The 25,363-nt window shown below is 43.2% G+C and overlaps 1 long non-coding RNA gene across 1 annotated transcript in view; it reads right to left on the bottom strand.

Moving 5' to 3' along the window:
• Positions 1 to 14,169: 14,169 nt before the first annotated feature.
• Positions 14,170 to 25,363, bottom strand: part of LOC132242768 (uncharacterized) — a 171,588-nt gene continuing 160,394 nt past the window's right edge. The window contains exon 2 of the long non-coding RNA XR_009454702.1: positions 14,170 to 14,541. This is a non-coding gene — a long non-coding RNA (uncharacterized LOC132242768). The remainder of the gene's footprint in view (positions 14,542 to 25,363) is intronic.

The raw sequence follows: 25,363 nt of genomic DNA on the forward strand, positions 1-25,363 counted from the left end.
CTACAGAATGACGGGTAGATAGAAAAAAATTAAAAGCCCTGTTATAAAATACAAAAAGAATCAAAATATGTGTGCCTGAGTATGTACGGTCAGCACAGTAAATTAAGCTCAAGATCTCTGAATCTTCTTTCTTAACATACCCAAGGCTGAGTGGACTATTTCCAAAAATAATCTGCTTCAAGTTGGAACAAGCATTAAAGATATATTGCCATTACCTCTAAAATCTGAAATTAAAATAGCTTTAATTTACTAAAACTCCGTTTGATTAGGCCCTCTGTTTAAAATTTTTCCTGGCATGACGTTGCCTGTGGATCACACTAAATTAGCAGTGACTCTGTTAGATGAAAAAACAAACTGCGGAAGAGTATATACAATATTATGGCAACTGCGCATACATGTGTGCACATGCATATGTATGTTTGGGTATGAACAGGATTCATCTAAAACAGTGCTGTGCAGCAGCCCGTGCTGCAGTGATGGACATGCTCTCGGTCTATACTGTCCAGCAGGATAGCAGCTAGTCACATACGGCTACTGCGCCTTGAAAGGGCTCATCTGACTGAGGCACTGAATATGTATTCCAATGTAATTTCAATTAGTTTAAAGTAAAATCACCACAAGCAGCAAATGGCTACCTTATTAGATGGGACAGCTCTAGAAGAACAAATCTCAAATTGTTAAAACAGCTACCTCAGAGGGGTTACAATTAGAGGGAAGAAGATAAATTTTTACTTAAATTGTATGCACCACTATATTGCTTTGATTTCATCATTTAGTTTTGTATAATGGGCATGGATCACTCATTAAACAAATAAATAAAAAGGAAAGTTGTGCCCTGGATGGTTTGGCTCAGTGGCTAGAGCGTCGGCCTACAGACTGAAGGATCCCGGGTTTGATTCCAGTTAAGGGCCCATGCCCGGACTGCAGGCTCAGTTCCCAGTAGGGGGTGTGCAGGAAGCAGCCGATCAATGATTCTCTCTCATCATTGATGTTTCTGTCTCTCTCTCCCTCTCCCTTCCTCTCTGAAATCAATAAAAAAAAATATTTTAAAAAAAAGCTGTTATAGTCAACCAGACTGCTTTAACAAATTACCATAAACATAGACAGGTGACTTAACAACAGAAATGCATTTCTTACAGTTCTGGAGCTGTACATCCAAGATCAAGGTGCCAGCATGTCGAATTCTGGTGAGGGCTCCCTTCCTGGCTTGCAGGCAGCTGTCTTCTCCATGCATCCCTATATGGGGGAGGGGGACGAGTTCCATCCCTCTTTCTCTTTTTACAAGGAACTAATCCCATCATGAGTACCCCACCCTCATGGCCTCATCTAAACCTGATTATCTCCCAAAGACTCCACAATGCCTGTAAGCTAGCATCCCCAAAACAGGCCTCCTTGGTCCTAGGCAGCCTGCATATTCACTCACAAAGTTGCTTTCTTGTACCCCATAAAAAGGTTAAGGTGCTTGCCAGGGCCAGGAGGAGGGGGAATAGAGAGTGACTGCTTAATGGATGCAGAGTTTTCTGTTCGGGTGATAAAAATGTTTGGAACTAGACAGAGGTGTAGTTGCACATGGTTAACGTATTAAATGCCATTGAATTGTTCCCTTGAAAATGGCTAATTTTATGTTATATGAATTTTACCTAAAAAAAAACAAAAAAAACAAGCCCAGTGTGGCTAAGTGATTGAGCATTGGCCCATGAATCAGGAGGTCACGGTTTGATTCCCAATCAGAGCACATACCTGGGCTGTGAGCTTGATTCCAAGTCGGAGGCGTGCAGGAGGCAGCTGATCGATGACATCTCTCTCATCAGTGTTTCTATCTCTCTATCCCTCTCCCTAAAATCAATAAACATCTATTTTTTAAAAAGTCCCCCAAAAATATTTTTGAAAAAGGTGGGGGGGGCAACATTCTAATACTCAAACACAGTACAATGGTCCAGCACCCTCACCCCATCTTCCTGTTCTCAACCCACCTAGCTCCCTTTCCCTAACAAAGTCATCTTTGCCCGTGCTGAGTGGCACTGTAAAATCTGTTGCTCTTCAGTTGTTCTCTGTCAATATTTTGTCATCTTGTTCTGCAGTTTCCTACCCTAATCCCTAAGGAGCTCTCCCTGGACACTCTACTGGCCTACAGCACTGTGGGGAACTGCCATGTTCCTTGTCCACAGCGGCGAGAAAATTCCTCAGGAAACTGAATGCATCCTTGATGGCTCTGGCTTCACCCAGCCACGGTGGATGACTCTATTTGAAACAGTCCGATCATTATGAGTGCTGTCAAGTGAAATGATAGACCAATTGTTTGACTAAACTGACAACTGGTTGGACTAAATTAATTAGCTGACATTTCTAATGTATTACACCATCATACAGGAGCCCTTGATGGGAATACTGATAGTATTTTTACCTCTTAAGGTGAAAATTCACCGACAATCAAAGCTGCTTTCTTGTACCCCATAAAAAGGTTAAGGTTAGGAGGAGGGTGAAACTGAAACTGACTGCTTAATGGATGCAGAGTTTTCTTTATAGATGATAAAAACAGAGGGATGAAGGAAAATGGTTTTCTTTAACCCTCTCCCCATATCCGGTCACGTCTACTCCAGCAGCCCAGACCATGCTCTAGAACAGGGGTGGGCAAACTTTTTGACTCGAGGGCCACAATGGGTTCTTAAACTGGACCGGAGGGCCGGAACAAAAGCATGGATGGAGTGTTTGTGTGAACTAATATAAATTCAAAGTAAACATCATTACATAAAAGGGTACGGTCTTTTTTTTTTTTAGTTTTATTCATTTCAAGCAGGCCGGATCTGGCCCGTGGGCTGTAGTTTGCCCACGGCTGCTCTAGAACCATGTCTCCAAAACATATCTATATATATAATCTCTCTATATAAAAGGCTAATATATTAAGTGTCTGACCATCCAACCGGTCACTATGACGTTCACTGACCACTAGGGGACAGACATTCAACACAAGAGCTGCCTAGATGCAGTGACTTGGCAGCAGTGGTTCTTGGGTGACACACCCCGAAACCAGAGAGGAGGGAGCCCTCACGATTCCACCTTCGGCCGTGCGTTATGCTGTTGCTGGGGCACTGTCAGCCCAGAATCTGGTTTACCGCACACTTACTTGCGTTTGCATTCCACGCCCTGTACGCCAGCAACTTTGCAGAGTGCCCTCTCGCACTCTGGGACTCCGGGGGGATGTCGGAGAGCCGGTTTCCGCCCGATCTCCACAGGCCAGGCCGAGGGACCCCACCTGCCAGAGGGACCCCGCTCACTCCGCAGATGCTGGGGAGGGAACATGGGAGGTAGGCTCCAGGGGGTGTCCAGCCCATCTCGTCCAGTCCTGCCCCTCAGGCCACCTTCTAATTAATTTCCTTTCAATGTGCACGAATCCGTGCACTGGATCACTAGTTTGACTATAAAATCCATTTCATGAAACACCTACCAACATCTTCCCCTACTGACGCCACTCATCCTGCTCTTCCCCCATCTCAGGAAATGGCACCTTCCTTCACCTAGTTGCTCAGTCTAAAAATCACGGAATTATCCTTGGCTCTTCTTTCTTTCATACTCCACAAATGATCTATTAGCAAACTGTACCAACTCTACTGTCAAAGTCCCCAATCTAACCACCTCTTCCAACCCCTACTGCTACCAACCAACCAGGTCTCAGCCACCAACCCCTCCCCTCAGCTAGACCACACCACGCTTCCACCTCGGCCCCCTCCCCCAGCATCCAAAGTATGTATCTAAAATTAAAACTCCTGACACAACTTTCCCCTGCTCAGAAAGGCTCTCCAAGCCCCGGGAATCAAATCTAAACTGGCTGTCAGTTTAGGGCCTTCTAGGGACCCTGAGCTCCTCCTCCAACTTCACTTCCAAATGCTCTCTCCTCCATTGCCCATCTGCTCCGGCAACAACGCGGGGGCCACAGAGCTGTTCCTCGGACGTGCCAAGCACAGGCTCAGCTCAGGGCCTCCGGGCCTCCACGTTGCAATTCCCCAAGCCGGGAACCTCTGCACTGCACTCGGTGCTGCAGACTGCATGCTGTGTTCTCCCAGGAGATAGGAAAGCCCTAACACCCGATGAATTTGGCGGTGGAGCCTCTGGGGGCGATTAGGTCATGAGCATGGAGCCCTCCTGACTGGGATTAGTGCCCTTATGAAGAGACATGAGACAGATGGTCTCTCTCCTCCGTGTGAGGACACAAGAGGGCGGCCACCTGAAACCTGGAAGAGGCGCTCACCAAGGACCCGCCCGTGCTGGCACCCCGATCTCAACCTCCAGCCTCCAGGACTGTGAGAAACAAATGTCTGTTGTTGTTAAGCCTCCCAGCCTACGGTATTTCTGTCCTGGCAGCACAAGTTCACCTGCTCAGAAAGACCTGATGACTTAGCCGAAACAGCCACAAGCCCTTCCCTTCCCATCTCTCCCTATCCCTTTCCTCGGCTGCACTTTCCTTCACAGCGATTCCTATCATCTGGCACCGGGTCACGTTGACTGGGTGCCTCCCGCTCCGAACAAACGCTCGACATGGCAGAGAGGCGGTGTTGTGCCCTGCCCTATCCTCAGCCGGCAGAATGGTGCCTGGCTGGGAGGAAAGCTTAATAAATATTTACTGAATAAACAGTTCTCAAAATAGTCTCTCAAAATAATCTGTGAATTTTCTGTCTAGAATAAAACAATAAAAACAAAAGGAGCTGAAGTGGGAGAGGGTAGGAACCCTTATGAGCAGAGCACGGGAAACAGAGCTCTCTGAACAGAACCAAAGCCAGGCCACAAGGCAGGGCCAGGCCAGCGGGCCTGAGCAGCTCCTGTTCCTCAGGGAAAGGCGGAGGTGCGGGTCCCAGCTAACGGTGACAGGTATAACCTCACCGGGCCATTAAAGTTAAACTACTATTCCCAGTGGTCTAGAAAGTAGTTCCCATCGTCCTCTTTCAGACGCAAGGCACTTAAAATGTCAAACCCACGGTGAAGTATTTTAAGGTGTAAACCTGAAGCTGGCTCTTAAGAAGGTAACAGAGGGGCAAATGCAGTCACTTGGTGAGAATATGTCACACAGGAGACTCAGGTGCAAACAAATGCACTATAAACTGAATAAAGGCAGCATAATTTTCAGGCAGAAGAAAGATACCGCCTTCCAGCAATCACATTGACACCAATGGAGGAATAAAAACACCCCATCACGTACCTTTTACCTAGTTAATTCTCCAACTCCTCACTGAGGCTAATAGTTCATGTGATAGTCCATTATTTGTCTTGAGTTCTGTTATTTGTGGCCCGCCCTCTGAAAGACGTGGGGGAACAGAAAAACTGTTCACAGCAGTGAAGCGCATGAGCTCTGCAGCCCACACGGAGACTGTGGTCCCACTGTGTGCCTGCTGTTTAAGAGACTGAGCAAATGCCTTCCCGTCTCAGAGCCTCCGTTTCCTCCCCTGTTGTATTGGATACAATCAACAATCTTACAGGATTTTTAAAAGATTACATAAAATTACGTATATGAAATGCTCGGTATGGACTTGAATAGTACGTATGACAATGTGTTGGAATTACTATAACCATTTGATGTTTCTTATGATCACCGGAAGAGTGTCGTTCTCACAATCGGCATCCCCAAGTGTCCAGCTCTGGATCAGAAGAGTTAATAAATCAGTGAATAGTGTCTACTAACTATCCATGTTTTTATGTGAAAGCCAACCGAAGAGATGTGGCAAAAGGAGAGAAGAGGGGGGAAACCTGGAATATAGAGCCTCGCATGGCAGCAGGTGTGTGTGGGGGGGGGGGGCGGCATTTACAAGGACAACAGGACAGTGGGCAGCAAGCCGCCACCAGCATCACAGAGTGAGAACACGGAGGCATGGAACTGAGCACATCTGAGGCTTACTTGGCAGGAGGGAACCCAGAATCCGCAAAGGCACCGGTGAGCCCCACCGAAGACACCACTTTAGAACACAGTAATAATAAAACTGATCTCTCTGGGAAATTCCTGCCCACTTCTAATCTGAAAGATGCCAATCAAACCTTTCCCTCTAGGGACTATTTCTGCAGAGTGCAAAACGACTCAGCAGCAAGGAACATGGTTGCTGGGCACGGGTTGGCATAGCATCCAGCTAAGATGCAGAGGGGGGCCCCCGTGCACGCTCGCGCACAGCACGGGAGAGCCGGGGGCCGTGCCCCCCTGCAATAAACTCCAGCTTTCCTCCAGCAGCAGGCAAAGGACAGAAGCACCAAAAAAACAAAACAAAAAAAAACAAAAAAAAAAAAAAACACGTTTCACTGCACTTAAAGAGAGAGCAGACATCAGTACTTGCCTTTTGATGAAAGTCAGTTTGACAGAGGAAACCAGCAAAGATGACTCAGGCAGTGCGAAGGGAGAAAAACCAGGAGGTCATCGGTGGCTGCCAAGGGATAGAGGAGGCTCGGCGGCAGGTGGGATGAGCCCTGCGGCAGGAAGCCATCTGACAAGAGTAAGGGGGAGGAGAGCATCACACATCTGAAGGGTGAATTAGCTTAGCAACGGTCACTCTGAACAATCGGAATGACAGCAACCCAAGTGCCGTGGTGCAACTACTGCCCAGGGCTGGCAATCCCCGTACTTATGCAAACAGGTACCAATTTGCTCCGCTGTATGATTTTCTCCAACTCTGCCCAGCAGCCCAGGTGCAAGAAAAGGGACAACCTGGTCAGGGTGTGTACGACTTTGGCAAAAGAGTGATTTAAAATCTGGTCCATGGAGTCTAAGTTGGAGGGATATGAAGACAGGAAAGAACGGATGGGTAGGTACAGTGCAAAGGAGTCAGCAGACTAGCCGTCTTGGTGAAATCAAAGGAGAGGTGGGGTGTAACTCTGAGGGATGAGGAGGATGGACAGGTGGGTGAGACCAAGCAGGCAATTTCTGCCTGACTGATCTGAGCCGTGAGTAGACAAGGTCTAGGGAGTGGGAAGCTGGGGAGAAGGTCACAGGGGATGAGAAGCCCAAAACTCACGCAGTCAGGGAAGTAAGTGGCTCGTCCAATGAAGTGGGTCAGGCAGAGAACAGGTGTCAGTGGGCAGTGGGAGTAATGAGAAAGCCGGCGGGTAATGGTCGCACAGGGGCAAAGGATGGCTATGGGCATGGCTGATGCTGGAAAGGGCACCTTCCCTGTTACAGGGTTGTGGAAGTTGGGCACCACCAATTCTAACCTCTGAGAATTCTGTCTCTCTGTAATGATAAAGCTAACCTACCTGATAGGTTCCTGCCAATTTTTAATCTGAACGATGTAAATAAATCTTTCCCCTCCATTTAAACAAAATAAATACTAGATTATTTCTATAGATTGCTACAGGTTTCCAAAGATAAAATCTTCAGTGATTGGGAAACTCACCTTAATACCTTTAAAAGCGGTCACGGTTTACCCACATGCTTGCAGAGTATAAGTAACTTAATCATTTCTGTTAGAATCTTTAAGTGCCAAGTTTCTATCATACTTTACACCAACTGGAACCAAAGGTTTGACTTTAAATGGGAATCTATTTTCCTTGTCCTTTATATTAAAGACTCAGGGGTCTGGTATATTTTTTACTCTCCCAGCGCCCAATATTTTGTCACCGATTCAACCAATGAATCCCCTTACGACACAGCATTTTGTGTTGCTAAATAAGTACTTTATGGCTCTTCTACTCTGAATAGACTCGCTCAGGTATTGTCTCCTTTGGGAGAACGGCATTGATAGCCACCCTTCTAGTCCCCATTTTCCCAGATGGATGCTCCCTATTCTGCCAGAGTACTACTCCCTGAACAGCGGTTAATGCACTTAATACATCTGCTTGTCAACCAAAACAAGCTTTATGACCTTAGACAAGCACTTAGCTTCCCTGGGCCTAAAGTTATTCATATGGAAAATAGAGAAAATAATAGTAGCAACCTACAGGGCTTTTGTATCCATTCACAAGTTACAATTAATGTCTAGAAGGCACTTAGGACAGTGCCTGGCATGTATGGGAAGTATTACACAAGTTTTTTCTATTCTCATGACAATATTTATTTGACTGTCTCTCCTTTTGGACTTGTCAGCACCTTTAAAACAGAGACAAGATCTTAATCTCTGTATCCCCAATGCCTCGTACAGTGACTGGCAAATGGGAGAAACTCAGTGAATGAGCACATCACAAGTCCATTAACAAATCATTTTTTATCTCACAAAAGTGTAGGTATTAAAAATGATAAGTAGCCCTAACCGGTTTGGCTCAGTGGATAGAGCGTCGGCCTGCGGATTCAAGGGTCCCAGGTTCGATTCCGGTCAAGGGCATGTACCTTGGTTGCAGGCACATCCCCAGTAGGGGGCGTGCAGGAGGCAGCTGATCTATGTTTCTCTCTCATTGATGTTTCTAACACTCTATCCCTCTCCCTTCCTCTGTGTAAAAAATCAGTAAAATATATTTAAAAAAAAAAAAATCACCCTGGCCACTGATCTCAGTGGTTAGAGCGTTGGCCCTCACAAAGGATCTCAGGTTCAATTCTGGGTCAAGGGAATGTACCTGGGTTGCAGGATGGATCCCTGTCCTGATGGGGGCCGATCAATGTCCCTCTCTCATATCGATGTTGTTGTTTTTTTTTTCTCTCTCCCCCACCTCTCTTCCACCCTCTCTAAATATCAATGTGTGTGTGTGGGGGGGGGGGTGGTGGTGGTGGATATCCTGGGTTGAGGATTACCAAAAATAAAATGATAAAAGCAAAGTATTACCCTGTTTATAATCCACCTTGTTTAAAAATAACTTATGACCGTTCATAAATTATAGCCTGGCATTTCAAGTATGTAATTAAATGAAACAAGTTAGAATTAAGGGAAGAACTGCACCATCAATATCACTAAACTGTCGGTGTCAAAATGGCCTCCTTTAGAATTAAGCGCACTGACATACACCAAGTCTAAGAATGAAACACTTTTCACTTTGGCTACAGAAAACAGCATCCAGAGCCTTGGCTCCAGAACAGGATTTGCTCCCATCATTTCGTCCTCAGATCCGGGAGTGTCGGGGGAGGGGGGCGCGGAGGCGGACAAAACTGAACGGCAAAGGCCCCCACTTAATCTGCAGCAGGTCCGCAGGAGAGTCTCGGAGTTGTTGGGATCAACGGGGGCGCTCGGAAGGAAGCTCCAATGACTGGGGCCACAAGCCCCAAGTGCTCCTAAAGCCCCCAGGGGCCCAGAGCAGGGAGCTGGCCGCTTTCCATATTTCATCTTGTTTCCCATTTCTTCCCATCACCTGACCCAGGGTCGTTACGGAACCCTCTGTAAAAGTAGCACTGCTAATATTTTAATATTCTCGTTCTTTTCAGATTATTTCTGTCCGATAACTAGTAGGACCCTCCTCTTTCCCTGGTGCATGAAGAAAAGCCACCTTCCTCACTACAGTAGAATTTCAGGCGAGTCCATGTGACACAAAGTCTGGGAGTGTTTGTTTCACAGGAGGGAAATGTATGGCATGTCCTTGCTGACACCCAAGCAGAAGCCCATATAAAAAGGATGAGAGGGAAGAGTTCGACGAAAACCTTCAGCGAATCCTGGCTGTGTCTACTTGGCGGAAAGAGTCCCTCGTTCCTACTCATGGCCGGCAGGCCGGCCTACCAGGCAGTATGTGTGTGTCAGTCGTCTAAGATAGAAGAAAATGACTAAAGCACTGGGACAGGTAAGTATAAACTTGAGCACTGAGAGAACAAACAAACAGTTAATAAACTTCTCCACATCCTGGGATGTCCACTGATGAGGACAAACTCATGCAGGCTCCCGAAAAGATGATCCGCTTTTCCAAATAACTTCGCAGCCAAACGAAATCACTTGGAGCAGGAACTTCTTTCCCGCTTTCCCAAATGAGCCAGCGTTAATGCACAGGAACATTCCCATCAGAGAAAGAGTATTCAGAAGGTAACGCTAAAGCACAACACACACGTCGTAATTAATAGCGTTTTTCTACAATTAAGTGGTAAGCTTTTTATTTATTTTAAATGAAAAAAGAACACTGAGATCTCAGTCTGACAAGGGGGATTGCATCTGAGGATTAAAACAGCCACGTACATCTCTCTCAGTTCCTCATCGTTTAATACTGCATAAATGGTTGCCTAGGAAACCTCCTGACTGGATGAGGAGGCTCAAATGAACTCTCATTGCCAAGCCTGCAGGTATGACTCACTACCTTCCTTTGCTCCCACAAGTAAGTCCTCCTGAGTTCTTAGAGGCAGGTATTTTTGCAACCTACATGATATTAGAAAAGCAAAATGAGAATAATTATTCATTTGGAATGTAGGTTTCTAACTGGAATAAAAGTTGAAGACAATGATCTAGTCACACCGAGCGCAGGAGAGAAATGCATATTCTCAAATATGCCCTAATAATCTATGTCAGATCATCGTGGAGTGTTGTTTTTAGAGCAGTATGCTGACGTGACAGTGATTACACGTTACAATAAAAGAGAACAGAGAAGACGCTGGAACACTGAGACCACAGGGACACGGAAGGCGAACCGAAGGATGTGACCTCCCAAGCCTCTGCAGACCCACCCTGAGGTCAGGCTTCCTCACGCTTCTTGCAACCTGGTTACACCTCTGCCCCCGAACCCGTAACCGGGACAGGGAAAGCAGCACAGGTCACCACATGCCAACAGGTGTGCAACCTGGGGCAAGGGCCCCCCGAAGGGTCTGTTTTAACCACCGCACATGCACTGACGGAGGCTGCAGTGGATTCAGCCGGGCAGATTTCTGAAGAAGGGCAGAATCATATGTAATTAGCAGTAAATTAGAGCAGGAATGACGGACAAGAGCCTCAAGGCCAAGGCTGGGGTCAGGTGATTCCACGGTTCTAAAACTGCTTGTGTGTTTTTAAAATGCCTCCAGTTGTCCACACTCCTATGCAGTGAGACAGGGACTGTCCTCCCATCACAAGGTGAAATCTGTTTCTCCGCTCCTTCGAACCTGGGCTGGTCCTGGGCCTGCTTAGAGGAACAGGATGGGGAGGTGGTGGCTTGGAGCAGGTTCTGAGCCGACAGGAAGGGACCTTGCAGCACCTGCTTTCTGAAACTGCCTCTGGGACCTCAGGATGCAGATGAACCAGCGGGAGGTGGAGGGGGCGGGGCACCTGGGCCCAAGCGGAGGCAGAGCCCGCCTCCCTCTCCCCCCACCAAGGGCCCTGACTCCTTTCTCTGAGCTCTCTCAGTGTGGCTGCTTTCTCTACCTTCTTTTCAACATCCTCTTAAGAACTTAATCTCTCTTTTACTGTGGTAAGAACAGTCATCATCTAAATTATAACACTCCACTCCAGCTCCCACCAGGGAGGGAGAGGGAAGACTGGAGGCAGAGGAAGAGACAGGCTGCTCTCAGAGCCCGCATCCCTTTTCCGGGGACAATGACACTATTCTGCCACCCTCTTTCCCTGCAGCGGCCCATGCTGAGGGCTGAGCTTTAAAACCCCCTCTCGGTGGGTCCCAGTGCCCTCGGGATAAAATCTCCACACTCTCTCAGCTGAGGTTACGAAGACCTGCCCCCACGGACCCCTGGAAGCTTCACTGCACTCCACTGTGACCTTGAACCTGTAAGAGGAAAACTGGCCGGATCCTGGTCTGGAGCAGAGAAGCCAGCTGCCTGCTCTCCAATTCATGCTACCCTAGTGGGAAGAAACCAGCAGCATCCCAGATGAAATGTGTAGTTGTTTTCTAAGGCAGTTTTCTAATGAACTTTAAGAAGATTAAGACTTGTTCCGGAGAACTCATTACCATCCACCCAGCTGACTGTCAACTCTAAGTTAGAGTCTAAAGACTTTTAATGATGATTTAATCATTCTTTTCTCCTATAATACGTCCCTATCAAGAGTGAATCCACCAGGGGCCTCTTCCTTGCACTGCAAAAACTGTACTAAAACGTTGACACATATTCATAACTGAACTGTTAGAGAAATTTTCTTTAACAAACCGTAACCTCAAGTTGGTCCTGTCAGTTCCTCTGGAACGACTGGCCTTGAGTGTCAGGGCTGCAGGCCCTCCCAGCTGCCTCGAGATCGGAGCGGCACCCCCACTGCACGCCCTGTATCTCAGGAGACTGGAAGCTTACTGAAGACGGCACTGGCCTTGTTATCTCTGTGCCCCCATCTCATCCCAGAACCTGGCTCAAAATGAGCACGTAATGGTCCTGGCTGGCTCAGTTGGCTGAAGCACTGTCCCCTGCAACAAAAGGTTGTGGGTTCGATTCCTGGCCCGGGCACATACCCAGGTTGTGAATTCCATCCACGGCTGAGGTGTGTACAGGAGGCAACCAATCAATGCCTTTCTCACATCAATGTTTCTCTCTCTCTTTCTCCCTTCTCTCTCTCGTCAATGAAAACACATTTCTAAGAAATGTACATGTAACAAATGTTTGTTTAAAGAATTAATGTTAACTTAGGGTAGGAGTCAACCCCACTTCTAGATGCTCTGAGTTTGGACTAAATCAAAAACAGGCAAGATAGCTTGATATTAAGATTGTGATTTCTGGATCATAGTGTTAGAAAGAGACACAAAGCTGGGGGGAAAAAACAAAACAAAACAGTACTGAAACAGATAATCCCTGTGCAGCCCAGAAACTGTCCCTAAGATGCAGTCTGGTGCTGCAGACAGCCTCCCTCAGGACAGGGCTGGACTGGGATCCATGAGGCAGCCCATGGGGTGCTCCCCTGCAACCAGCACAGAGCAGGGACGCGAGGACTGGCTCGAGTCCACTGAAAAGCACAGACAGGCAAACAGGCGGTGGTTTCAATGTAAAATTTCTGGGAACTTTACAACCAGAGGAAAAATACAGGGGATTTTAGAGAAGAAGCAAAATTCAAAGGGGGGAAATAAAAGCAGGACAACAATTTTAAAGCATCCTTACAACGCTGAATCTTCTTGGCATAAGAACATAAAAAATCAGTTTTTCGTGAAAATACACTAAGTGCTTTTTTAAATGTAAAGGCCTGTGAGAACCAGGCAAATTCAAGAGAAACTACTTTCTGTTTGTGTGTTGGCTGTGGGTGGGGGTTGGAGGACTTCTCGTTGCCTGAAGGGAAACACAGCCTCGCTCCTGCCCTTTCCCGTCATCGGTCCTATCTCTGGAGCACGGTCCTAAGGAACAACACCCCCACTGACGCCTGGCTTCATGCTGCAAGGGGGCCAGGCAGACAGACACCCAGGGACTCTGCTTTCTCTCTACCAGTTACCAGCCTTCCTGTCACTTAAGAAGACTTCCATTTGGTACTAAACTTTGCAAGTGCGCTTGCAGGGCCGTACAGTGAGTGGGTGGCAGGGGTTTGCTGCTGGGGTGTCCCCCATGTTCCTGGGGGGACAGGGAGACTGAGCTAACAGGCGTGTACATGTAACCTTGTCCCCAAAGAAGCCATGGATCCTCTCCCAGCAGCTCAGGAAGGTCCAGGCCCGGCACAGGTGGTCCACACAGGTGGTTTTTGACGGACTTTCTCCGAGTATTCTACTGGTACTTCCACACGATAGGCTCTTCATCCCAGGATATTTCCCCCAACACAGCTCAACCTTTATCGCCTTTTTAAAGATCACTTCAAGAAACCGAATGAACAGTGGCTGCGGGGAGGCACCCCTGCCAGGTCTGAGCAGTGAAAACATGCCTGACTCTGCGCGTGCAGCACGGGGCCTGCAGCTCCCCGGGAGGGCACCCTGATGCAGAAAGGGCGGGTACGGGCCTCCTGCCTCGGAAGCCGGTCGTTTTCTTTGCTCACTGCAGAAAAAAGAGCCAGGAAACAGCCAGGGGGCTGATGCTTAATAGGCCTTTACCCTACCTGAGAACAAATTGATTTTTTATACTTCGTTCCACCATGCTCAGACTTTCCCAACCTCGCACATGCACACTTAGAAAAAAGAATGAGTAATGTCAAAACTAACAGGACACGGAACGGCCCTCACAACGGGGTTATCAGACGTGTGCAGCACTAACACTGCGCGACATTCTTCACATATATGAAAACTTTACCGGCGGCTTCTTTTAGCACATGTGGGAATCCCCAAGATGAGTTTAAGAATCTGTTGAGTGACTGAAAGCAGAAATGAGGGGCCAGGGGAAGGATTTCCCCTGTGGCTGATTAAAAGCACTATTCTGTTTTTGAGTTGTCATACCAAGAAACCATGAAATGTATTTTTTTGAATGTATTTTTTTTTTGGGGGGGGGGGGGACTTTTCCCCCAGTAGTGGATTCTAACACTGACAAAGACAAAATACTCTGTCTCACGCAAAATAATTTCTTAAATAAGTTCACATTAATGAGAAGGAACATGATGTTCTAACGTTTTGGAATAGACCTTAACTGGCCCACCTTAATGAAACGTTGGCAACTAGAGATGAAATGAAATGTCTGCAAATGTGGATTTGCAAAATTGGTCATTTTTGGCATCATAAACTTTACTAGGTGTTTTTTTTTAAACAGTAAGTTACCTTAGAGCACATAAGATGACGATTCAACATCTATATATACAAAAGCCCGCACGACCGGCCGACTGGCTGGTAGCTATGATGCCCAATGACCAATGGGGGCAAACACTCCGACCGGGAGCTATGACGCACACTGACCACCAGGGGGCAGACACTCAACGCAGGAGCTGATGAGCTGTGGTGACTTAGCAGCAGCGGTTCTCAGGTGACTCACCCAGAACCAGAGAAGAGAGAGCCCCATTTCAGGGCACGTCACCTGAGAACCACCCTCTCGCAATCCAGGACTCATTGGGGGATGTCAGAGAGCCGGTTTCAGCCCGATCCCTATAGGCCAGGCCGAGGTACCCCACCAGCGCACAAATCCGTGCACCCGGCCTCTAGTTATATTTATAATTTCAAGAACATTCTTATTATATGCTAAAACAGTAATTTATTCTTTCATTCTTATTTAGGAATAGACTGGAAGTGAAAATGCAAATCATGTCGTTTGAGTTGAGCACAAAAGAGTAATCAGCCAAAAATAACCAAATTCATTGAGAATTTCACCTCATTAAAAATACAAAAACAATGAGCAATCTGTAATCTGAACTTCTAAAGTTCGGCTACTTTATAGGTAGCAGAGGTGTGTGGAGGGCTAAACCACCTGCTATGATGTCAGGATATGTGTCAGAAAGCATTAAAAAACTCATAAATCTTTAAGACCATTTCATACAGAGAAAAACTTCCATCAAATTCACTAGAATAAACCTATTTTGGTATACTGATTAGATAAGATTCAGTATGGATAAAATGTTCTTACGCTAAACTTCCTTCCCCAACAGTAAAGAAGGATGAGGCTTCCTTATGCTAGAAGAATAGTGCACCAGCTGCAGCCACCTGAGCCACGGAGTGGGCCAGAGGCACAAGGATGCAGTGTGCAGGGTGTGGAGATTCTAAAGTAAAGCCAATAAACCAAATGTGTAAGGACTGGAGGAAAGATTCAACACAGCTAACTATGTCAAATCCTTCTTGGGCCCTAGGCAATTTTTATCAATTCCTAAGGCTTTAAATACAAAATTTATACAGAGTACAATAATAAATTATAGCCATGGTTCAAATACAACAGGATACAGACAGAATGAACAATGAATGAAATTCTTAAATTGATGCCTGATAGGCGTGGCTCAGTGGTTGAGCACCAGGAGGTCACAGTTTGATTCCCAGCCAAGGCCCATGACCAGGTTGTGGGCTAGACACCACCACCCCACCCCAGTGTGGGGCATGCAGGAGGCAACTCTATCTCATCATTGATGTTTCTATCTCTCTCTCCCTTCCTCTCTGAAATCGATTTTTAAAATATATTTTCAAAAAAAGTCTTAAATTGAGTCTACACTGAGCTCAGTGACTTACTTCCAAAGAGTAGAGTAGGGAAAGGGCATAGGGATAAAGTGACGGTGGAGAAGCCTGGCAAACGCTCCCTTGGCCAGGTGACCAAGGTCACATCATCAGAGGTAAGTCGGGCGATCTCCAGCTCCCTTCACACAGTGGGATGATAATGTCACTTCACCTCGGTGACCTTCCTCTCAAAAACCGCAACCTAATAATCAGAAAAACATAAGGAAACTCCAAACTGAGGGGCATTCTACCAGCATTCCTCAACACTGGCAATGTCATCAAAAACAAGGCAAGTCTGAGAAACTGTCACAGGCCAGAGGAAATTAAGGTGACATGATGACAAAATGTAACGTGATATGCCAGGTAGATCCTGGAACAGAAAAAGGACATTAGGGAAAAAATTAGTGAAACCTGCGTAAAGTCTAGATTTTAGTTCATAGCAATGTACCAATGTTTGTTCCTTAATTTTGACAAATATAACAATGTAAGAGTCAGCGATTGGAGTAGCTGGGTGAGGAACATTATGAGAACTCTCTACTACCTTTGCAACTTTTCTTCAATTCAAAAATTATTTTAAATAAAGGGTTTATTTAAACTTTTAAAAACTGAGCCCACGGCACCACGTAGGGGACCTTTAAGTGTGTGCTGCAGCACTGGTTACCCCACACACACAGGCTAGGATCCTGGCTGTTCTGGACGCTGACCAACAGACACTTTGGTCCATTTGGGAACCTGTCGGAAGATGCCAAGAGACCACAGATGGCATGCATGTGACAAAACAAACATCTCTGAAGTGCCTAACACTTCCATTTGAAGTGAAAAATAGGCAGTCTTATGCAAGAAAAAACACAAAGGCTAAATGGTTTGGCCTGGAGCCCTGGGTGTTCTGTGAAAGCACATGACAAGCCAGCCTTCATTCTTCACTTAGCAAATACCACTGCCAGAATCCACGCAGACGTGAAAGAGCCATGCAGACTTCCCTTCATACCCCACAGGCTTTGTGTACTATTTTTTTTTTTACCATAAAAAAAGGTAAATCAGAGAAAAAGTAGGGGTATAGATATTGACTATTTTAAAGAATCTGCTCAGTCAGGTACCACGCAAGCCATGTTGACTATGAAGTGCTGCCTGATGTAGAAAACATTGTCTTCATAGAATACATGTGTAGTATATTTGTTTAATTGCCTTGAGTTTTAATAAAAAAAGGGAATCTTGGCATTTATCTTATTTAACTCAAAAGTTCCAGAACTTATAAACTTTCAACAAATATGATTTATATTTTGTTTGAAAACATATACTGCACAAATTTAAGAAGATTAAAAGCATACCAAGCATCTTTCCCAACCACAATGGAATGAAACTGGAAATGAGTAGCAGAAGAAAAACTGGAAAATTCACAACATTTGGGAAATAAACAACACACTCTTGAACTACCAATAAGTCACAGATGAAATCAAAAGGGAAATCAGAAAATAGTTTGGGAGAAATGAAAACAAAACACAACATACCAAAGTTTATGGGATGCACCAAAAGCAATACTGAGAGAGAAGTTTATAGTAGTAAACACCTACAATAAAAAAAAGAAAGATCCCAAATAAACAAGCTAACTTTATGCAATGAACTAGAAAAGGAAGAATAAACTAAGCCTAAAGTTAGCAAAAGGAAGGAAATAATAAACATCAGAGGAGAAATAAATGAAGTAGACTAGAAAGACAATAGAAAAAAATAAACAAAACTAAGTTGTTTTCTTGAAAAGATCAACAAAATTGACAAACTTTGACAATGACTACGTAAAAAGAGAGGACTCAATAAAGTCAGAAATGAAAGAACAGATATAATAACTAATGCTGCAGAAATTTAAAAAAAAAATAACTACATACCAACAAATTGGGTAACCTAGAATAAATAAATTCCTACAAACATACAACTAACCAAGACAGAATCATGAAGAAATAGAAAATGACAACCAATCTACAACTAGTAAGTAGGATGAATCAGTAAAACTTCCCAACAAAGAAAAGCCCAGAGCCAATGACTTCACTGGTGAATTCAAGCTACTCTTCTGAAATTGGTACAGGCATAGGAGAGACATGTAGACCAAAGGAAAGAACAGAGAGCCCAGAAATAAATCCACGCCTATTTAGTCAACTGATCTTGAATAAGGGCACCAAGAATACACAAAGGGGAAAGGACATTCAACTTCAATAAGAAAAACTGGATATTCACATACATGCATAAGAATGAAATTGGACTCTTCTTGTATAACATACACAACAATCAACCCAAAATGGGTCCAAGATTTAAACGTTAAGACTTGAAACTATAAGACTCCTAGCAGAAAACGTAATGGGAAAGGTTTATGGGGAATGATCTTGCAACAAAAATTATTTTTGGAGGAAACTCCATACTGTCTTCCACAGTGGCTGCCCCAGTCTGCATTCCCACCAGCAGTGCAGGAGGGTTCCTTTTTCTCCACATCCTTGCAGGCACTTGTCAAGTTTGTTGATTTGTTGATGACAGCCATTCTGACAGGTGTGAGATGGTATCTCATTGCTGTTTTGATTTGCATCTCTCGGATGATTAGTGACTTTGAGCATGTTTGCATATGTCTCTCGGCCTTCTGCATGTCCTCTTTCAAAAAGTGTCTATTTAGGTCCTTTGCCCATTTTTTTTATTGGATCGCTTATCTTCCTTTTGTTAAGTTGTATGAGTTCTCTGTAAATTTTGGAGATTAAACCCTTATCTGAAATATCATTGGCAAATATGTTCTCCTATGCAGTGGGCATTCTTGTTGTTTTGTTGATGTTTTGATGTAGTCTCATTTGTTTATTTTTTCCTTAGTCTCCATTGCCCTAGGAGCTGTGTCCGTAAAGATATTGCTACAACATATGTCTGCTGTTTTGCTGCCTATGGAGTCTTGTAAGATTTTTATGGTTTCCTGTTTTACATTTAAGTCCTTTAGCCATTCTGAGTTTGTTTTTGTGTATGGTGTAAGTTGGTGATCTAGTTTCATTTTTTTGCATGTATCTGACCAAATTTCCCAACACCATTTATTAAAGAGACTGTCTTGACTCCATTGTATGCTCTTGCCTCCTTTGTCAAATATTAATTGAGCATAATGGCTTGGGTCGATTTCCGGGTTCTCTGTTCTGTTCCACTGGTCTGTATGTCTGTTCTTGTGCCAGTACCAGGAAGTTTTGAGAACCGTGGCTTGGTAATATAGCTTGAAACACCAATTGGAAAGGATATACGCACCCCTATGTTCATAGCAGCACAATTTACGATAGCTAAGATTTGGAAACAGCCTAAGTGCCCATCATCAGATGAGTGGATTAAAAACCAGTGGTACATCTACACAATGGAATACTACTCCACTATAAAAAACAAAGAACTTTTACCATTTACAACAGATGGATGGAACTGGAGAGCATTATGCTAAGTGAAATAAGCCAGTCGGAGGAAGATAAATATCACATGATCTCACTCATATGCGGGATATAATGATCAACATAATTTGATGAGCAAGAATAGATCCAGAGACAAATGGCGGGGGGGGGGGGTTAGAGAGCAACCAAAGGACCTGTATGCATGCATATTAGCATAACCAATGGACACAGACACTGGAGCCGTGGGGGCTTGCCCGGGGTGGGAATGGATGGGGGGAAGGAGGTGTAGCAGGGGAAAAGAAGACATATGTAAAACTTGAAACAATAAATTAAAAAAAAATTCTGAGACATTAAAAAAAAAAACTAAACTAAACAAGAGGGACTACATAAAACTAAAAAACTTTTGCATGGCAAAGGAAACAGTCAACACAGACTGAAAAGAAAATCCACAGAATGGGAGAAAATATTTGCAAACTACATATGACTATATAATTATGGCCATGTCAATATCCATAATACATAAAGACCCCTACAATTCAATTCAATAGTAAGTAAACAAAATGATTTAAAAATGGGCAAAGGGCTTGAATAGACCAAAATATACATATGGCCAAAAGTATATAAAAAGGTGCTCAGAATCATCAGGGAGATGCAAATCAAAACCACAATGAGATATCATCTCACCTGTTAGAATGGCTATTATCCAAAATAAATGAATAAACAGATAACAAGTGTTGGCAAGGATGTGAAGAAATCAGAATCCTTATGCATTGTTGGAGGAAAGGTAAAATGGTACAGCTACTAGGGGAATCAATATGGACGTTCCTTAAAATATTAAAAATAGAACTATTATAATCCAGCAATTCTACTTTTGGGTATATTCAATCCAAAAGAACTGAAAGCAGGGTCTTTCAATTTGCACCCCATGTTCATTGCAGCATTATTCGTATTAGCCAAGAAGTGGAAACAACCTAGATGTCTATCCACGAATGAATGGATAAAGAAAGTGTGACATATGAATACAATGAATATTCATCAGCCTTTAAAGAGAAGGAAATCCTGTTATATTCGACAACCCGAATGGACCTTGAGGACATTATGCTAAGTGAAATAAGCCTATCACAGAAGAACAAATACTGCATCATTTCCATTTACATGAGGTAGCTACAATAGTCAAACCCATAGAAGCTCCAAGTGGAATGATGGCTGTCAGGCGGAATGAGTGTATAGTTTCAGTCATGCAAGATGAAAGAGTTCTAGATCTGCTGTACAACACTGTGCTTAGAGTTAACGATAATGCCCTGTACACTTAGAAATTTAAGAAGGTAAAAAAATGTATTGCCGTTCTGTTTATGTTTAGGAATACATCTGTATGTACTTAGTAAAAGTGTAAAGACACCAAACACAGGATGTTACCTCTGTACAGTAGAAAGGGGGACAGGCTGGTGGAAGGATACACATAATGTTTTAATAATCACATAACATTTTAAGTCCATAATCTTCCTTATGCTTTCTTCCTATGCCTGAAGTATTCCATTATTTTAATTAGTAACTTTAAAGAAAGAAACAACTTGCCCCAATATCATCTACTCTCTACCTTCTTTTTACCACAATAAGCAGGGTGGGCGGCATTCATGTGGACAACAGATTATCATGATGTCATCACGCTTTAAAATAAGAACAAATTTCTTATTTGGTAGGAGCAAAAAAAGAAAATAGAGCTACAGAGTTCATTTCTCTTTTATATTCTTTCTTTTTTTAATGTTGTGATCTCAAAAGTATTTACAAGCTGGTAACTCCTTATAGCGTACCAGCAATGATCATTTTAAATTGGCTACTACATAGATAAAATCCTGTGTCATTTCTATAGCAATTCCAGTTCACTTTCTCCTGCTTAAGAAATTACCAGATTTCAAAGGAACAAGAGTAAGATTACATGGATAACTTTGCTTTTGTCAAGTTTCAAACATAGTGGCGCCATAATTTGAATTAAGGCAATCTGATTGTGAACCAGGAACACGCCTCAGAGAAAATTTCTAAAAGTAGGATTCAGAGTAAACAAGGATGCCTAGGATTGTTCTTTCTAAATTCCAACATTTTCCAACACAAAAATATGCTAAAGAATAATTTTAGTTAGGTAAAACACAATGTGCTCATGATTTTTGTATACAAATGCTAGCAAAATAAAAAGATGTCCTAGATAATTTAAATAAAACAACACATTGACATGAATCATTCACATAGCTGACTTACAACTGTTTCCCTAAATTAGAATAATTCCACTAGTGCCAACTTCACTGTTTAGCTCTGATCATCATCTCAAATTTCAAAGTACATTAAAATTACTTCCATGTCCCTACTTGACAGAAACCATGTCTTTCCATGTTCTCACCCAACCTTCTGCGCAGTGCATGACAATAAAACATCAGATAAAAGAATTCAGAAGCTGAAACAAAGGGGAAAAAAGTGTAGGGAGGGGCCAGGAAGAAAAAACTCAAAGATTTCCTAACTTACTAATTTAAGGTAAAAAGGTTTTGTACAGATCCAAGGCATCGAGAGCACAAACAATCCAATTTTTCTTTAACCAATATTAATCATTCAGGACTAGTACTAAGAAACTAAACTTTGGCTCTGGCCAGGTGGCTCAGTTGTCTGGAGTGCCATCCTGTACACCAAAGGTTGCGGGTTCGATTCCCTGTCAGGGGACATACCGAGGTTTCGGGTTGTGGGCTTGAACCCGAGTCAGGCACATATGGGAGACAACCAATTGATGTTGATGTTTCGCTCTCTTTCTTTCTAAAATCAATAAGCATATCCTTAGGTGAGAATTAAAAAAAAAACACATTAAATTTTGTGTTCTATAATTGCTTGATATAAAAGATTTATAGACAGTTGTAAAGAAGGGGAAAAACAAAATTAAAAAATCAAAGTTCTCAAATACAGGCCAAAAACAAGGTTGTTTTACCTGGAATAAAATCTGCAGTGATCTATGTTCAGCAAAAGCTTTCCTATCTTAAAGGAATTTCAGTCACAAGCTCGTCCTTTTCATCCCTTTATGTTTCAAGTGCCTCTTTCCCTTGACACAGTCAAAACAACAACAACAACCTTTTTCTTTCACATTTTCCCAGCAACCCACTGGATCCTAACTTTTCAGGCGCATTTTAGAAGGAAATTCAGACCTCAATTCAGGTTAGCGACAGCGTAGGCACTCCCTCTTGTGGCACAAAAGGAAACTGCCGTCGCTGGCACTCTCCCCAAGAAGTTATTTCTGAGTTTCACAGCACTGGAGCCGGTAGTACTTCCTTGTCTTCAGCAACTTACTCCCTCAGGGTAGCTCAACCAAGAATACATTTAAAGCAGGATCAGACCCCGTATCTGACTATCCTTTAGTGACTAAAGGATAAGTCTGAAGCAGTAGGTAGAACCTATTTTTAACTCCTATTGTTTTGATGTAGTTTCAGAGCAACAGTTTAGGCAGTAATTTTGGTTTACATATTCATGATCATTAAAAACAAAACAGGAAAGTGAATAGTGGGCAAAACTTTCCATAAGAAAGAGGAGTTATTGTCCAAATTATTTTTCAATATTCTCAAAAAGTACCAGAAACACAGGTTATTATTTTGTGCACCATGGATCACTTGTTACTGAAGTACTTCTTTCAAAAAGACAAGGCAGAAATAGAATTTCCAAAATAGTAAATTGTCGCCTTCATTTATCCCCAAGCATATGTCATGCTTATGTCATAGCCCATACTTCATTTATTCCTGCAGGTATATATGTATTCTCCTCAGAATGAGTGACAAATATGAGTGTTCCATAAGTCTTTGTTGAATAAAAAATTTGCACTGGGGAAAGGGGAAAGAAGAAAAAGTAGAATTTGGTTAAATAGCTGGTACCTTATTTGGGAAAAATGGCTTGATGAATTTCAGTCAAGAAATTGGTTTCTGAAATAAATTTGTGTGTGCATTTGCATGAACTTGGGTAGAATCGTGAGCAAAATGTTCTAGGTGGTTGATTTTTTTCCCCATTAAAATTAAGTACTGTTAATTTTCTACCTGAAGATACTTGTTTTGACCTAAGAAAGTTAAATTCCATCTCCTATTTTATATATGAGGACACACCAGAGCAAAGGCATGAAGTCACTAACCCCAGGGAGCCTGACTCCTAGTCGAGTGTGGAACGCGGCCGGCCGGCGCCAGTTGGAAAGTGCCCCAGAAGGGTTACTTTCTCTTGGTTGCACTCTATGCCCAGATTCCCTGATGCCTTCACATGTACGGGGTTGGGGACAGGTGAGTGGATGCCCCAGGCCTAGAAGGATGGGTCTTTTTTGTCCCTAAAAGATACAAAGCTGTTAAGCTCTCCTCAATTTCCTCCCTGAATAACTGAAAAGTGAAGGCAACCTACCACTACACATCTGAACTACTTTACACAGACAGAATATTAATATAAGAAACTACCATTTCTTCCAGAAGGGAGTGTTAATAGCTATTAAACATAAAACCATCATTCTAAACCAATATGCATGTGCAAGAGAGATACAAAATTCTGGGAAACATGACTAATAAATATTCCTGTTGGTAGGGGCATAAAACTGAAAGCAACAAATGAGCAAACAAGACAAACAAAATGTCATAGATACAGACAACAGTATGGTGGTTGCCAGAGGGAAGTAGGGCGGAGGGAAGGTAATGAAGGGTAAAGGGGGTCAAATATATGGTGACAGAAGGAGATGTGACTTAGGGTGGTGATCACACAATACAATATACACATGATATATTATAGGATTGTACACTTGAAACGTACATAATTTTATTAACCAATGTCACCCCAATAAATTTAACTTTTAAAAAATCCAGAGAACATTAATTCAACAGGTCTCATCAAAGTATTCCAAAGCAATATGTTCAGCAAGTTATGTTAAAGATCATTTAAATTTTTTAGTGGCCATCCATTTTTTTTTTTAAAGCAGAGTTATTTTTTTTTAAATATATATTTTATTGATTTATTACAGAGAGGAAAGGAGAGAGATAGAGAGTTAGAAACATCGATGAGAGAGAAACATCGATCAGCTGCCTCCTGCACACCTCCCACTGGGGATGTGCCCGAAACCAAGGTACATGCCCTTGACCGGAATCGAACCTGGGACCCCTCAGTCCAAAGGCCGATGCTCTATCCACTGAGCCAAACCGGCTACGGCATGGCCATCCATTTTTAACAGCTTTATTGAAATATAATTTATATGCCATGAAAGTCAACTATTTAGGTGACTTTTAGTAAACTTACACAACTGCACAACTATTACCAAGAACACTTCTACCACTCCAACAGTTTCCTTGTACCTATTTACAGCCAATCTCTGCTCCCACCTCTGGCCCCAGGCACCACTGACCTGATCTGTGGTTTTGCCTTTTCTAAAATTTCATATAAAACAGTATCATGCAATATACAGTCTTTTGTTTCTGCTTCTCTCATATGGTATAATGTTTTTGAGGTTCATCCATGTTGTCATATGTATGAGTAGGATGAATTAGGACTTCATCTTTTTCGTGGCTGAATATTATTCCATTGTGTGTTTTATTCATTCACCAGTTGATGAAGCTGGATTGCTTCTAGTTTTTATCTATTGTGAATAATGCTGCTGTGAACTTTTTTGTTTGTTGGTTTTTGAATGGGAACAATCTTTAAAATAACTTCATTAAGGTGTAATTGTTTTACAGTAAATTGCACATATTTAAAATATACAATTAGACATGTGTATATACCCATGAAACTATCATGCATAACCAAGAAAATGAATATATATGTATCATCCCGTGTTTCATGTGCCCTCCTTGGAATCCTCTTCTTCATCCTCTCCTAAGCTATCAACCACTGATGTGCTCTCTGTCACTATATATTAGTTGGCATTTTCTAGAATCTCACCTAAATAGAATCAGACAGTGTGGTCCCTGGAGGGGCGGGGGATGGGGGAGGGAGGGAAGTCTGAGTTTTTCATGCAACATAATTATTTTGAGATTTACCCATGTTGTTGTAAATCTCAACATATTGATATATATAAAAATAGTCCACTCCTTTTCATTGCTGAGCTATATATATATATACAGAAGGCTAATACTCAAAGTGTCCCCTTGGGAGTTCGGAAGACCAAGAGTTCGATCGCTCGCTATGAT

The sequence above is a fragment of the Myotis daubentonii genome, chromosome 10 (assembly GCF_963259705.1).
Source record: "Myotis daubentonii chromosome 10, mMyoDau2.1, whole genome shotgun sequence".
NCBI classification, from domain to species: Eukaryota; Metazoa; Chordata; class Mammalia; order Chiroptera; family Vespertilionidae; genus Myotis; species Myotis daubentonii.